This window comes from Heterodontus francisci, chromosome 48, assembly GCF_036365525.1.
Source record: "Heterodontus francisci isolate sHetFra1 chromosome 48, sHetFra1.hap1, whole genome shotgun sequence".
Taxonomy (NCBI): Eukaryota; Metazoa; Chordata; class Chondrichthyes; order Heterodontiformes; family Heterodontidae; genus Heterodontus; species Heterodontus francisci.
Window position 1 is genome coordinate 16,355,527 of NC_090418.1, and position 12,839 is coordinate 16,368,365.

Genomic DNA, 12,839 nt, shown 5'->3' on the forward strand with positions numbered 1-12,839 from the left:
ACCCTCTTGAATTTGTTGAAGCGCCCCTGCTGAATGCAGATTGCAAAGAAATGCTGTGCTCACGCCATTGTCCTGTGCAGTGCAGGCACTGAGGACACGGAACAAGCTGCAACGTCGCTCTGCTGCAGACGTGGATCAGGCTGATGTTGCAATTGGACATTGAAGCTCAATCCTCTTGATGAAGACAAGAAAGGCGCAGCAGCAGCATTTCAGCTCCATGTGCCGAACGCTTGTGTGTCCCAAATTTAACAGCAGCTGGGACAACAAGAATGCCGGTTCCACCGAGATTTGAACTCGGATCGCTGGATTCAAAGTCCAGAGTGCTCACCATTACACCATGGAACCAAGTGGCTGTCCTGTGCCAGGGCTACAGTCTTTTCTCCAACTCCCCTGGCATTCTCAGTCCCTGCAAGCATCCCTGACTGCACTTGAATGCAATATGTCGTCTGACGGAAAGCAGTGCATCCTTTCAATGGAAGATTTCACCAGCTGCACCGAGTGCAAGAGTGGATCACGTGGCAGGCAGCTGGCATAAGAGTAGCAGTCAGACGGATGGCAATGGAAAGTGATCTGGGCGGAAACTTTTCCTCCTGAATTGGACCTTGTTGTGAAATTGCAAAAGCTGCCCTTTTTGCAAATGGAATCGCGCGGAGTGAGAAAATAAGGTTCCACCGAGTTTTGAACTCGGATCGCTGGATTTAGAGCCCAGAGTGCTCACCATTAGACCATGGAACCCAGAGGCATCTTTGCCTTTGCAAGTTGTCAATCAGACATAGCTTTCTCTTTTACAAAAGCACAGACGACATCGAACAGAGCTGTGGAATGTTTCCTGCGCAGGAAGAGGCCAGACGCAATATCAGCAACCACTTACATCTGCACAGCAGCCTTGGAGTAAGAAAATATCTGCAAGACACTTTGCAGCACTATCCGACATCATTTGCGGCGAGCCTCTTCAGAAGGATATATTTGCACAGCTGATCAAAAGCTTGATCCAATCCTTTGCTTTGAAAGAGCGCCTCAAACAAGGACAAAGAGCGAGAAAGGCCGTCGCTTTTAAGGAGGCAATTGCAGAGCTTAGCGAACAGGCAGCTGAAGGCACGGCCACCGACGCTATAATCGGGGCAGCCAAAGAGTTCAAGATGGGAGGAGCGCAGAGATTCTGCTAGCTTTGAACAGCTGAATGAGCTTAAGGCGATACGCAGGGGCGAGGCGGCAAAGGAATTTTAAACAGGCATGGGAATTCGAAAAATCAGCGGTCGTCAGAGCGGTTGACAATGTCGTTGCGCCAACACAGGGTTGCTGGGTGAGCTGCACTAGGTGCCAATTAGGACCTGGGCAGCAGAGATTTCCATGAGCTCGCATTTACGGAGGGTGCAAACCGGAAGGATGTCCGCCGGCGTTTTGGAATAGTCAAGTCCACAGGTAACAGAGGCACGGATGAAGACGTCAGCAGCGGATCAGCTGAGGCAGGGACTTAGTCGCGTGACATTGCAGAGGTGCAAGTAGGTGTCCTTGCTGATGGACCAGACGTGCGGGTGGCGGACCGGCTAAGGCTCAAGTGGGACACCGAGGTTTCCAATCGTGTGTCTCAGCGTCAGATAGCGGTCGGGAATGGGGATAAAGTCAATGCCTCGGCAACGGAGTTTGTGACGGGGAGCTGCACTGCAAATGGCCATACCTTGCTGAGCCCTCCAAATAGCAATGCATTTTCACGAGCAAATTGCAAGCACTGGACATTGTAATTTCCAGTCTGCATTCCGGCTTAATCTTTTCTCAGGCACACCTTCAGCTTCCCCACTAGTTGTTCTAAAGGTGTGGATGCTGTGCAACTCGGACAGTCCAGGCTGCAGCTTCTAATGTCACTGCTTGTGTTTGCCATTTCTCAGCACACTCTAGTTTGGCACACTTGCCAGATGATCAGTTTATAAACGTTGCAAGGCAGTGAAGCAAGAAACGATGACATGCACATTTGCTCGAGGGCAAGAAGACAATCGTTGTGACGCCTGCATTTGATGAAACCCTCTTGAATTTGTTGAAGCGCCCCTGCTGAATGCAGATTGCAAAGAAATGCTGTGCTCACGCCATTGTCCTGTGCAGTGCAGGCACTGAGGACACGGAACAAGCTGCAACGTCGCTCTGCTGCAGACGTGGATCAGGCTGATGTTGCAATTGGACATTGAAGCTCAATCCTCTTGATGAAGACAAGAAAGGCGCAGCAGCAGCATTTCAGCTCCATGTGCCGAACGCTTGTGTGTCCCAAATTTAACAGCAGCTGGGACAACAAGAATGCCGGTTCCACCGAGATTTGAACTCGGATCGCTGGATTCAAAGTCCAGAGTGCTCACCATTACACCATGGAACCAAGTGGCTGTCCTGTGCCAGGGCTACAGTCTTTTCTCCAACTCCCCTGGCATTCTCAGTCCCTGCAAGCATCCCTGACTGCACTTGAATGCAATATGTCGTCTGACGGAAAGCAGTGCATCCTTTCAATGGAAGATTTCACCAGCTGCACCGAGTGCAAGAGTGGATCACGTGGCAGGCAGCTGGCATAAGAGTAGCAGTCAGACGGATGGCAATGGAAAGTGATCTGGGCGGAAACTTTTCCTCCTGAATTGGACCTTGTTGTGAAATTGCAAAAGCTGCCCTTTTTGCAAATGGAATCGCGCGGAGTGAGAAAATAAGGTTCCACCGAGTTTTGAACTCGGATCGCTGGATTTAGAGCCCAGAGTGCTCACCATTAGACCATGGAACCCAGAGGCATCTTTGCCTTTGCAAGTTGTCAATCAGACATAGCTTTCTCTTTTACAAAAGCACAGACGACATCGAACAGAGCTGTGGAATGTTTCCTGCGCAGGAAGAGGCCAGACGCAATATCAGCAACCACTTACATCTGCACAGCAGCCTTGGAGTAAGAAAATATCTGCAAGACACTTTGCAGCACTATCCGACATCATTTGCGGCGAGCCTCTTCAGAAGGATATATTTGCACAGCTGATCAAAAGCTTGATCCAATCCTTTGCTTTGAAAGAGCGCCTCAAACAAGGACAAAGAGCGAGAAAGGCCGTCGCTTTTAAGGAGGCAATTGCAGAGCTTAGCGAACAGGCAGCTGAAGGCACGGCCACCGACGCTATAATCGGGGCAGCCAAAGAGTTCAAGATGGGAGGAGCGCAGAGATTCTGCTAGCTTTGAACAGCTGAATGAGCTTAAGGCGATACGCAGGGGCGAGGCGGCAAAGGAATTTTAAACAGGCATGGGAATTCGAAAAATCAGCGGTCGTCAGAGCGGTTGACAATGTCGTTGCGCCAACACAGGGTTGCTGGGTGAGCTGCACTAGGTGCCAATTAGGACCTGGGCAGCAGAGATTTCCATGAGCTCGCATTTACGGAGGGTGCAAACCGGAAGGATGTCCGCCGGCGTTTTGGAATAGTCAAGTCCACAGGTAACAGAGGCACGGATGAAGACGTCAGCAGCGGATCAGCTGAGGCAGGGACTTAGTCGCGTGACATTGCAGAGGTGCAAGTAGGTGTCCTTGCTGATGGACCAGACGTGCGGGTGGCGGACCGGCTAAGGCTCAAGTGGGACACCGAGGTTTCCAATCGTGTGTCTCAGCGTCAGATAGCGGTCGGGAATGGGGATAAAGTCAATGCCTCGGCAACGGAGTTTGTGACGGGGAGCTGCACTGCAAATGGCCATACCTTGCTGAGCCCTCCAAATAGCAATGCATTTTCACGAGCAAATTGCAAGCACTGGACATTGTAATTTCCAGTCTGCATTCCGGCTTAATCTTTTCTCAGGCACACCTTCAGCTTCCCCACTAGTTGTTCTAAAGGTGTGGATGCTGTGCAACTCGGACAGTCCAGGCTGCAGCTTCTAATGTCACTGCTTGTGTTTGCCATTTCTCAGCACACTCTAGTTTGGCACACTTGCCAGATGATCAGTTTATAAACGTTGCAAGGCAGTGAAGCAAGAAACGATGACATGCACATTTGCTCGAGGGCAAGAAGACAATCGTTGTGACGCCTGCATTTGATGAAACCCTCTTGAATTTGTTGAAGCGCCCCTGCTGAATGCAGATTGCAAAGAAATGCTGTGCTCACGCCATTGTCCTGTGCAGTGCAGGCACTGAGGACACGGAACAAGCTGCAACGTCGCTCTGCTGCAGACGTGGATCAGGCTGATGTTGCAATTGGACATTGAAGCTCAATCCTCTTGATGAAGACAAGAAAGGCGCAGCAGCAGCATTTCAGCTCCATGTGCCGAACGCTTGTGTGTCCCAAATTTAACAGCAGCTGGGACAACAAGAATGCCGGTTCCACCGAGATTTGAACTCGGATCGCTGGATTCAAAGTCCAGAGTGCTCACCATTACACCATGGAACCAAGTGGCTGTCCTGTGCCAGGGCTACAGTCTTTTCTCCAACTCCCCTGGCATTCTCAGTCCCTGCAAGCATCCCTGACTGCACTTGAATGCAATATGTCGTCTGACGGAAAGCAGTGCATCCTTTCAATGGAAGATTTCACCAGCTGCACCGAGTGCAAGAGTGGATCACGTGGCAGGCAGCTGGCAGAAGAGTAGCAGTCAGACGGATGGCAATGGAAAGTGATCTGGGCGGAAACTTTTCCTCCTGAATTGGACCTTGTTGTGAAATTGCAAAAGCTGCCCTTTTTGCAAATGGAATCGCGCGGAGTGAGAAAATAAGGTTCCACCGAGATTTGAACTCGGATCGCTGGATTCAGAGCCCAGAGTGCTCACCATTACACCATGGAACCCAGAGGCAACTTTGCCTTTGCAAGTTGTCAATCAGACATAGCTTTCTCTTTTACAAAAGCACAGACGACATCGAACAGAACTGTGGAATGTTTCCTGCGCAGGAAGAGGCCAGACGCAATATCAGCAACCGCTTACATCTGCACAGCAGCCTTGGAGTAAGAAAATATCTGCAAGACACTTTGCAGCACTATCCGACATCATTTGCGGCGAGCCTCTTCAGAAGGATATATTTGCACAGCTGATCAAAAGCTTGATCCAATCCTTTGCTTTGAAAGAGCGCCTCAAACAAGGACAAAGAGCGAGAAAGGCCGTCGCTTTTAAGGAGGCAATTGCAGAGCTTAGCGAACAGGCAGCTGAAGGCACGGCCACCGACGCTATAATCGGGGCAGCCAAAGAGTTCAAGATGGGAGGAGCGCAGAGATTCTGCTAGCTTTGAACAGCTGAATGAGCTTACGGCGATACGCAGGTGCGAGGCGGCAAAGGAATTTTAAACAGGCATGGGAATTCGAAAAATCAGCGGTCGTCAGAGCGGTTGACAATGTCGTTGCGCCAACACAGGGTTGCTGGGTGAGCTGCACTAGGTGCCAATTAGGACCTGGGCAGCAGAGATTTCCATGAGCTCGCATTTACGGAGGGTGCAAACCGGAAGGATGTCCGCCGGCGTTTTGGAATAGTCAAGTCCACAGGTAACAGAGGCACGGATGAAGACGTCAGCAGCGGATCAGCTGAGGCAGGGACTTAGTCGCGTGACGTTGCAGAGGTGCAAGTAGGTGTCCTTGCTGATGGACCAGACGTGCGAGTGGCGGACCGGCTAAGGCTCAAGTGGGACACCGAGGTTTCCAATCGTGTGTCTCAGCGTCAGATAGCGGTCGGGAATGGGGATAAAGTCAATGCCTCGGCAACGGGGTTTGTGACGGGGAGCTGCACTGCAAATGGCCATACCTTGCTGAGCCCTCCAAATAGCAATGCATTTTCACGAGCAAATTGCAAGCACTGGGCATTGTAATTTCCAGTCTGCATTCCGGCTTAATCTTTTCTCAGGCACACCTTCAGCTTCCCCACTAGTTGTTCTAAAGGTGTGGATGCTGTGCAACTCGGACAGTCCAGGCTGCAGCTTCTAATGTCACTGCTTGTGTTTGCCATTTCTCAGCACACTCTAGTTTGGCACACTTGCCAGATGATCAGTTTATAAACGTTGCAAGGCAGTGAAGCAAGAAACGATGACATGCACATTTGCTCGAGGGCAAGAAGACAATCGTTGTGACGCCTGCATTTGATGAAACCCTCTTGAATTTGTTGAAGCGCCCCTGCTGAATGCAGATTGCAAAGAAATGCTGTGCTCACGCCATTGTCCTGTGCAGTGCAGGCACTGAGGACACGGAACAAGCTGCAACGTCGCTCTGCTGCAGACGTGGATCAGGCTGATGTTGCAATTGGACATTGAAGCTCAATCCTCTTGATGAAGACAAGAAAGGCGCAGCAGCAGCATTTCAGCTCCATGTGCCGAACGCTTGTGTGTCCCAAATTTAACAGCAGCTGGGACAACAAGAATGCCGGTTCCACCGAGATTTGAACTCGGATCGCTGGATTCAAAGTCCAGAGTGCTCACCATTACACCATGGAACCAAGTGGCTGTCCTGTGCCAGGGCTACAGTCTTTTCTCCAACTCCCCTGGCATTCTCAGTCCCTGCAAGCATCCCTGACTGCACTTGAATGCAATATGTCGTCTGACGGAAAGCAGTGCATCCTTTCAATGGAAGATTTCACCAGCTGCACCGAGTGCAAGAGTGGATCACGTGGCAGGCAGCTGGCAGAAGAGTAGCAGTCAGACGGATGGCAATGGAAAGTGATCTGGGCGGAAACTTTTCCTCCTGAATTGGACCTTGTTGTGAAATTGCAAAAGCTGCCCTTTTTGCAAATGGAATCGCGCGGAGTGAGAAAATAAGGTGCCACCGAGATTTGAACTCGGATCGCTGGATTCAGAGCCCAGAGTGCTCACCATTACACCATGGAACCCAGAGGCAACTTTGCCTTTGCAAGTTGTCAATCAGACATAGCTTTCTCTTTTACAAAAGCACAGACGACATCGAACAGAACTGTGGAATGTTTCCTGCGCAGGAAGAGGCCAGACGCAATATCAGCAACCGCTTACATCTGCACAGCAGCCTTGGAGTAAGAAAATATCTGCAAGACACTTTGCAGCACTATCCGACATCATTTGCGGCGAGCCTCTTCAGAAGGATATATTTGCACAGCTGATCAAAAGCTTGATCCAATCCTTTGCTTTGAAAGAGCGCCTCAAACAAGGACAAAGAGCGAGAAAGGCCGTCGCTTTTAAGGAGGCAATTGCAGAGCTTAGCGAACAGGCAGCTGAAGGCACGGCCACCGACGCTATAATCGGGGCAGCCAAAGAGTTCAAGATGGGAGGAGCGCAGAGATTCTGCTAGCTTTGAACAGCTGAATGAGCTTACGGCGATACGCAGGTGCGAGGCGGCAAAGGAATTTTAAACAGGCATGGGAATTCGAAAAATCAGCGGTCGTCAGAGCGGTTGACAATGTCGTTGCGCCAACACAGGGTTGCTGGGTGAGCTGCACTAGGTGCCAATTAGGACCTGGGCAGCAGAGATTTCCATGAGCTCGCATTTACGGAGGGTGCAAACCGGAAGGATGTCCGCCGGCGTTTTGGAATAGTCAAGTCCACAGGTAACAGAGGCACGGATGAAGACGTCAGCAGCGGATCAGCTGAGGCAGGGACTTAGTCGCGTGACGTTGCAGAGGTGCAAGTTGGTGTCCTTGCTGATGGACCAGACGTGCGGGTGGCGGACCGGCTAAGGCTCAAGTGGGACATCGAGCTTTCCAATCGTGTGTCTCAGCGTCAGATAGCGGTCGGGAATGGGGATAAAGTCAATGCCTCGGCAACGGGGTTTGTGACGGGGAGCTGCACTGCAAATGGCCATACCTTGCTGAGCCCTCCAAATAGCAATGCATTTTCACGAGCAAATTGCAAGCACTGGACATTGTAATTTCCAGTCTGCATTCCGGCTTAATCTTTTCTCAGGCACACCTTCAGCTTCCCCACTAGTTGTTCTAAAGGTGTGGATGCTGTGCAACTCGGACAGTCCAGGCTGCAGCTTCTAATGTCACTGCTTGTGTTTGCCATTTCTCAGCACACTCTAGTTTGGCACACTTGCCAGATGATCAGTTTATAAACGTTGCAAGGCAGTGAAGCAAGAAACGATGACATGCACATTTGCTCGAGGGCAAGAAGACAATCGTTGTGACGCCTGCATTTGATGAAACCCTCTTGAATTTGTTGAAGCGCCCCTGCTGAATGCAGATTGCAAAGAAATGCTGTGCTCACGCCATTGTCCTGTGCAGTGCAGGCACTGAGGACACGGAACAAGCTGCAACGTCGCTCTGCTGCAGACGTGGATCAGGCTGATGTTGCAATTGGACATTGAAGCTCAATCCTCTTGATGAAGACAAGAAAGGCGCAGCAGCAGCATTTCAACTCCATGTGCCGAACGCTTGTGTGTCCCAAATTTAACAGCAGCTGGGACAACAAGAATGCCGGTTCCACCGAGATTTGAACTCGGATCGCTGGATTCAAAGTCCAGAGTGCTCACCATTACACCATGGAACCAAGTGGCTGTCCTGTGCCAGGGCTACAGTCTTTTCTCCAACTCCCCTGGCATTCTCAGTCCCTGCAAGCATCCCTGACTGCACTTGAATGCAATATGTCGTCTGACGGAAAGCAGTGCATCCTTTCAATGGAAGATTTCACCAGCTGCACCGAGTGCAAGAGTGGATCACGTGGCAGGCAGCTGGCATAAGAGTAGCAGTCAGACGGATGGCAATGGAAAGTGATCTGGGCGGAAACTTTTCCTCCTGAATTGGACCTTGTTGTGAAATTGCAAAAGCTGCCCTTTTTGCAAATGGAATCGCGCGGAGTGAGAAAATAAGGTTCCACTGAGATTTGAACTCAGATCGCTGGATTCAGAGCCCAGAGTGCTCACCATTACACCATGGAACCCAGAGGCAACTTTGCCTTTGCAAGTTGTCAATCAGACATAGCTTTCTCTTTTACAAAAGCACAGACGACATCGAACAGAACTGTGGAATGTTTCCTGCGCAGGAAGAGGCCAGACGCAATATCAGCAACCACTTACATCTGCACAGCAGCCTTGGAGTAAGAAAATATCTGCAAGACACTTTGCAGCACTATCCGACATCATTTGCGGCGAGCCTCTTCAGAAGGATATATTTGCACAGCTGATCAAAAGCTTGATCCAATCCTTTGCTTTGAAAGAGCGCCTCAAACAAGGACAAAGAGCGAGAAAGGCCGTCGCTTTTAAGGAGGCAATTGCAGAGCTTAGCGAACAGGCAGCTGAAGGCACGGCCACCGACGCTATAATCGGGGCAGCCAAAGAGTTCAAGATGGGAGGAGCGCAGAGATTCTGCTAGCTTTGAACAGCTGAATGAGCTTACGGCGATACGCAGGTGCGAGGCGGCAAAGGAATTTTAAACAGGCATGGGAATTCGAAAAATCAGCGGTCGTCAGAGCGGTTGACAATGTCGTTGCGCCAACACAGGGTTGCTGGGTGAGCTGCACTAGGTGCCAATTAGGACCTGGGCAGCAGAGATTTCCATGAGCTCGCATTTACGGAGGGTGCAAACCGGAAGGATGTCCGCCGGCGTTTTGGAATAGTCAAGTCCACAGGTAACAGAGGCACGGATGAAGACGTCAGCAGCGGATCAGCTGAGGCAGGGACTTAGTCGCGTGACGTTGCAGAGGTGCAAGTTGGTGTCCTTGCTGATGGACCAGACGTGCGGGTGGCGGACCGGCTAAGGCTCAAGTGGGACATCGAGCTTTCCAATCGTGTGTCTCAGCGTCAGATAGCGGTCGGGAATGGGGATAAAGTCAATGCCTCGGCAACGGGGTTTGTGACGGGGAGCTGCACTGCAAATGGCCATACCTTGCTGAGCCCTCCAAATAGCAATGCATTTTCACGAGCAAATTGCAAGCACTGGACATTGTAATTTCCAGTCTGCATTCCGGCTTAATCTTTTCTCAGGCACACCTTCAGCTTCCCCACTAGTTGTTCTAAAGGTGTGGATGCTGTGCAACTCGGACAGTCCAGGCTGCAGCTTCTAATGTCACTGCTTGTGTTTGCCATTTCTCAGCACACTCTAGTTTGGCACACTTGCCAGATGATCAGTTTATAAACGTTGCAAGGCAGTGAAGCAAGAAACGATGACATGCACATTTGCTCGAGGGCAAGAAGACAATCGTTGTGACGCCTGCATTTGATGAAACCCTCTTGAATTTGTTGAAGCGCCCCTGCTGAATGCAGATTGCAAAGAAATGCTGTGCTCACGCCATTGTCCTGTGCAGTGCAGGCACTGAGGACACGGAACAAGCTGCAACGTCGCTCTGCTGCAGACGTGGATCAGGCTGATGTTGCAATTGGACATTGAAGCTCAATCCTCTTGATGAAGACAAGAAAGGCGCAGCAGCAGCATTTCAGCTCCATGTGCCGAACGCTTGTGTGTCCCAAATTTAACAGCAGCTGGGACAACAAGAATGCCAGTTCCACCGAGATTTGAACTCGGATCGCTGGATTCAAAGTCCAGAGTGCTCACCATTACACCATGGAACCAAGTGGCTGTCCTGTGCCAGGGCTACAGTCTTTTCTCCAACTCCCCTGGCATTCTCAGTCCCTGCAAGCATCCCTGACTGCACTTGAATGCAATATGTCGTCTGACGGAAAGCAGTGCATCCTTTCAATGGAAGATTTCACCAGCTGCACCGAGTGCAAGAGTGGATCACGTGGCAGGCAGCTGGCATAAGAGTAGCAGTCAGACGGATGGCAATGGAAAGTGATCTGGGCGGAAACTTTTCCTCCTGAATTGGACCTTGTTGTGAAATTGCAAAAGCTGCCCTTTTTGCAAATGGAATCGCGCGGAGTGAGAAAATAAGGTTCCACTGAGATTTGAACTCGGATCGCTGGATTCAGAGCCCAGAGTGCTCACCATTACACCATGGAACCCAGAGGCAACTTTGCCTTTGCAAGTTGTCAATCAGACATAGCTTTCTCTTTTACAAAAGCACAGACGACATCGAACAGAACTGTGGAATGTTTCCTGCGCAGGAAGAGGCCAGACGCAATATCAGCAACCACTTACATCTGCACAGCAGCCTTGGAGTAAGAAAATATCTGCAAGACACTTTGCAGCACTATCCGACATCATTTGCGGCGAGCCTCTTCAGAAGGATATATTTGCACAGCTGATCAAAAGCTTGATCCAATCCTTTGCTTTGAAAGAGCGCCTCAAACAAGGACAAAGAGCGAGAAAGGCCGTCGCTTTTAAGGAGGCAATTGCAGAGCTTAGCGAACAGGCAGCTGAAGGCACGGCCACCGACGCTATAATCGGGGCAGCCAAAGAGTTCAAGATGGGAGGAGCGCAGAGATTCTGCTAGCTTTGAACAGCTGAATGAGCTTACGGCGATACGCAGGGGCGAGGCGGCAAAGGAATTTTAAACAGGCATGGGAATTCGAAAAATCAGCGGTCGTCAGAGCGGTTGACAATGTCGTTGCGCCAACACAGGGTTGCTGGGTGAGCTGCACTAGGTGCCAATTAGGACCTGGGCAGCAGAGATTTCCATGAGCTCGCATTTACGGAGGGTGCAAACCGGAAGGATGTCCGCCGGCGTTTTGGAATAGTCAAGTCCACAGGTAACAGAGGCACGGATGAAGACGTCAGCAGCGGATCAGCTGAGGCAGGGACTTAGTCGCGTGACGTTGCAGAGGTGCAAGTAGGTGTCCTTGCTGATGGACCAGACGTGCGGGTGGCGGACCGGCTAAGGCTCAAGTGGGACACCGAGGTTTCCAATCGTGTGTCTCAGCGTCAGATAGCGGTCGGGAATGGGGATAAAGTCAATGCCTCGGCAACGGGGTTTGTGACGGGGAGCTGCACTGCAAATGGCCATACCTTGCTGAGCCCTCCAAATAGCAATGCATTTTCACGAGCAAATTGCAAGCACTGGACATTGTAATTTCCAGTCTGCATTCCGGCTTAATCTTTTCTCAGGCACACCTTCAGCTTCCCCACTAGTTGTTCTCAAGGTGTGGATGCTGTGCAACTCGGACAGTCCAGGCTGCAGCTTCTAATGTCACTGCTTGTGTTTGCCATTTCTCAGCACACTCTAGTTTGGCACACTTGCCAGATGATCAGTTTATAAACGTTGCAAGGCAGTGAAGCAAGAAACGATGACATGCACATTTGCTCGAGGGCAAGAAGACAATCGTTGTGACGCCTGCATTTGATGAAACCCTCTTGAATTTGTTGAAGCGCCCCTGCTGAATGCAGATTGCAAAGAAATGCTGTGCTCACGCCATTGTCCTGTGCAGTGCAGGCACTGAGGACACGGAACAAGCTGCAACGTCGCTCTGCTGCAGACGTGGATCAGGCTGATGTTGCAATTGGACATTGAAGCTCAATCCTCTTGATGAAGACAAGAAAGGCGCAGCAGCAGCATTTCAGCTCCATGTGCCGAACGCTTGTGTGTCCCAAATTTAACAGCAGCTGGGACAACAAGAATGCCGGTTCCACCGAGATTTGAACTCGGATCGCTGGATTCAAAGTCCAGAGTGCTCACCATTACACCATGGAACCAAGTGGCTGTCCTGTGCCAGGGCTACAGTCTTTTCTCCAACTCCCCTGGCATTCTCAGTCCCTGCAAGCATCCCTGACTGCACTTGAATGCAATATGTCGTCTGACGGAAAGCAGTGCATCCTTTCAATGGAAGATTTCACCAGCTGCACCGAGTGCAAGAGTGGATCACGTGGCAGGCAGCTGGCAGAAGAGTAGCAGTCAGACGGATGGCAATGGAAAGTGATCTGGGCGGAAACTTTTCCTCCTGAATTGGACCTTGTTGTGAAATTGCAAAAGCTGCCCTTTTTGCAAATGGAATCGCGCGGAGTGAGAAAATAAGGTGCCACCGAGATTTGAACTCGGATCGCTGGATTCAGAGCCCAGAGTGCTCACCATTACACCATGGAACCCA

General features: G+C 50.7%; 12 non-coding genes across 12 annotated transcripts; all 12 read right to left on the reverse strand.

The window, feature by feature from the left end:
- Positions 1-273: 273 nt before the first annotated feature.
- On the reverse strand, positions 274-345 carry trnaq-uug (transfer RNA glutamine (anticodon UUG)). Its single transcript has one exon. It is a non-coding gene; the product is annotated as a tRNA-Gln (tRNA).
- Positions 346-2,290: 1,945 nt separating this feature from the next.
- On the reverse strand, positions 2,291-2,362 carry trnaq-uug (transfer RNA glutamine (anticodon UUG)). The gene has a single exon. It is a non-coding gene; the product is annotated as a tRNA-Gln (tRNA).
- Positions 2,363-4,307: 1,945 nt separating this feature from the next.
- Positions 4,308-4,379, reverse strand: trnaq-uug (transfer RNA glutamine (anticodon UUG)). Its single transcript has one exon. It is a non-coding gene; the product is annotated as a tRNA-Gln (tRNA).
- Positions 4,380-4,697: 318 nt separating this feature from the next.
- trnaq-cug (transfer RNA glutamine (anticodon CUG)) lies at positions 4,698-4,769 on the reverse strand. Its single transcript has one exon. It is a non-coding gene; the product is annotated as a tRNA-Gln (tRNA).
- Positions 4,770-6,324: 1,555 nt separating this feature from the next.
- trnaq-uug (transfer RNA glutamine (anticodon UUG)) lies at positions 6,325-6,396 on the reverse strand. The gene has a single exon. It is a non-coding gene; the product is annotated as a tRNA-Gln (tRNA).
- Positions 6,397-6,714: 318 nt separating this feature from the next.
- trnaq-cug (transfer RNA glutamine (anticodon CUG)) lies at positions 6,715-6,786 on the reverse strand. The gene has a single exon. It is a non-coding gene; the product is annotated as a tRNA-Gln (tRNA).
- A 1,555-nt stretch (positions 6,787-8,341) lies between these two features.
- Positions 8,342-8,413, reverse strand: trnaq-uug (transfer RNA glutamine (anticodon UUG)). Its single transcript has one exon. It is a non-coding gene; the product is annotated as a tRNA-Gln (tRNA).
- A 318-nt stretch (positions 8,414-8,731) lies between these two features.
- Positions 8,732-8,803, reverse strand: trnaq-cug (transfer RNA glutamine (anticodon CUG)). Its single transcript has one exon. It is a non-coding gene; the product is annotated as a tRNA-Gln (tRNA).
- Positions 8,804-10,358: 1,555 nt separating this feature from the next.
- Positions 10,359-10,430, reverse strand: trnaq-uug (transfer RNA glutamine (anticodon UUG)). The gene has a single exon. It is a non-coding gene; the product is annotated as a tRNA-Gln (tRNA).
- A 318-nt stretch (positions 10,431-10,748) lies between these two features.
- trnaq-cug (transfer RNA glutamine (anticodon CUG)) lies at positions 10,749-10,820 on the reverse strand. Its single transcript has one exon. It is a non-coding gene; the product is annotated as a tRNA-Gln (tRNA).
- Positions 10,821-12,375: 1,555 nt separating this feature from the next.
- Positions 12,376-12,447, reverse strand: trnaq-uug (transfer RNA glutamine (anticodon UUG)). Its single transcript has one exon. It is a non-coding gene; the product is annotated as a tRNA-Gln (tRNA).
- Positions 12,448-12,765: 318 nt separating this feature from the next.
- On the reverse strand, positions 12,766-12,837 carry trnaq-cug (transfer RNA glutamine (anticodon CUG)). Its single transcript has one exon. It is a non-coding gene; the product is annotated as a tRNA-Gln (tRNA).
- Between the last annotated feature and the right edge of the window lie 2 nt (positions 12,838-12,839).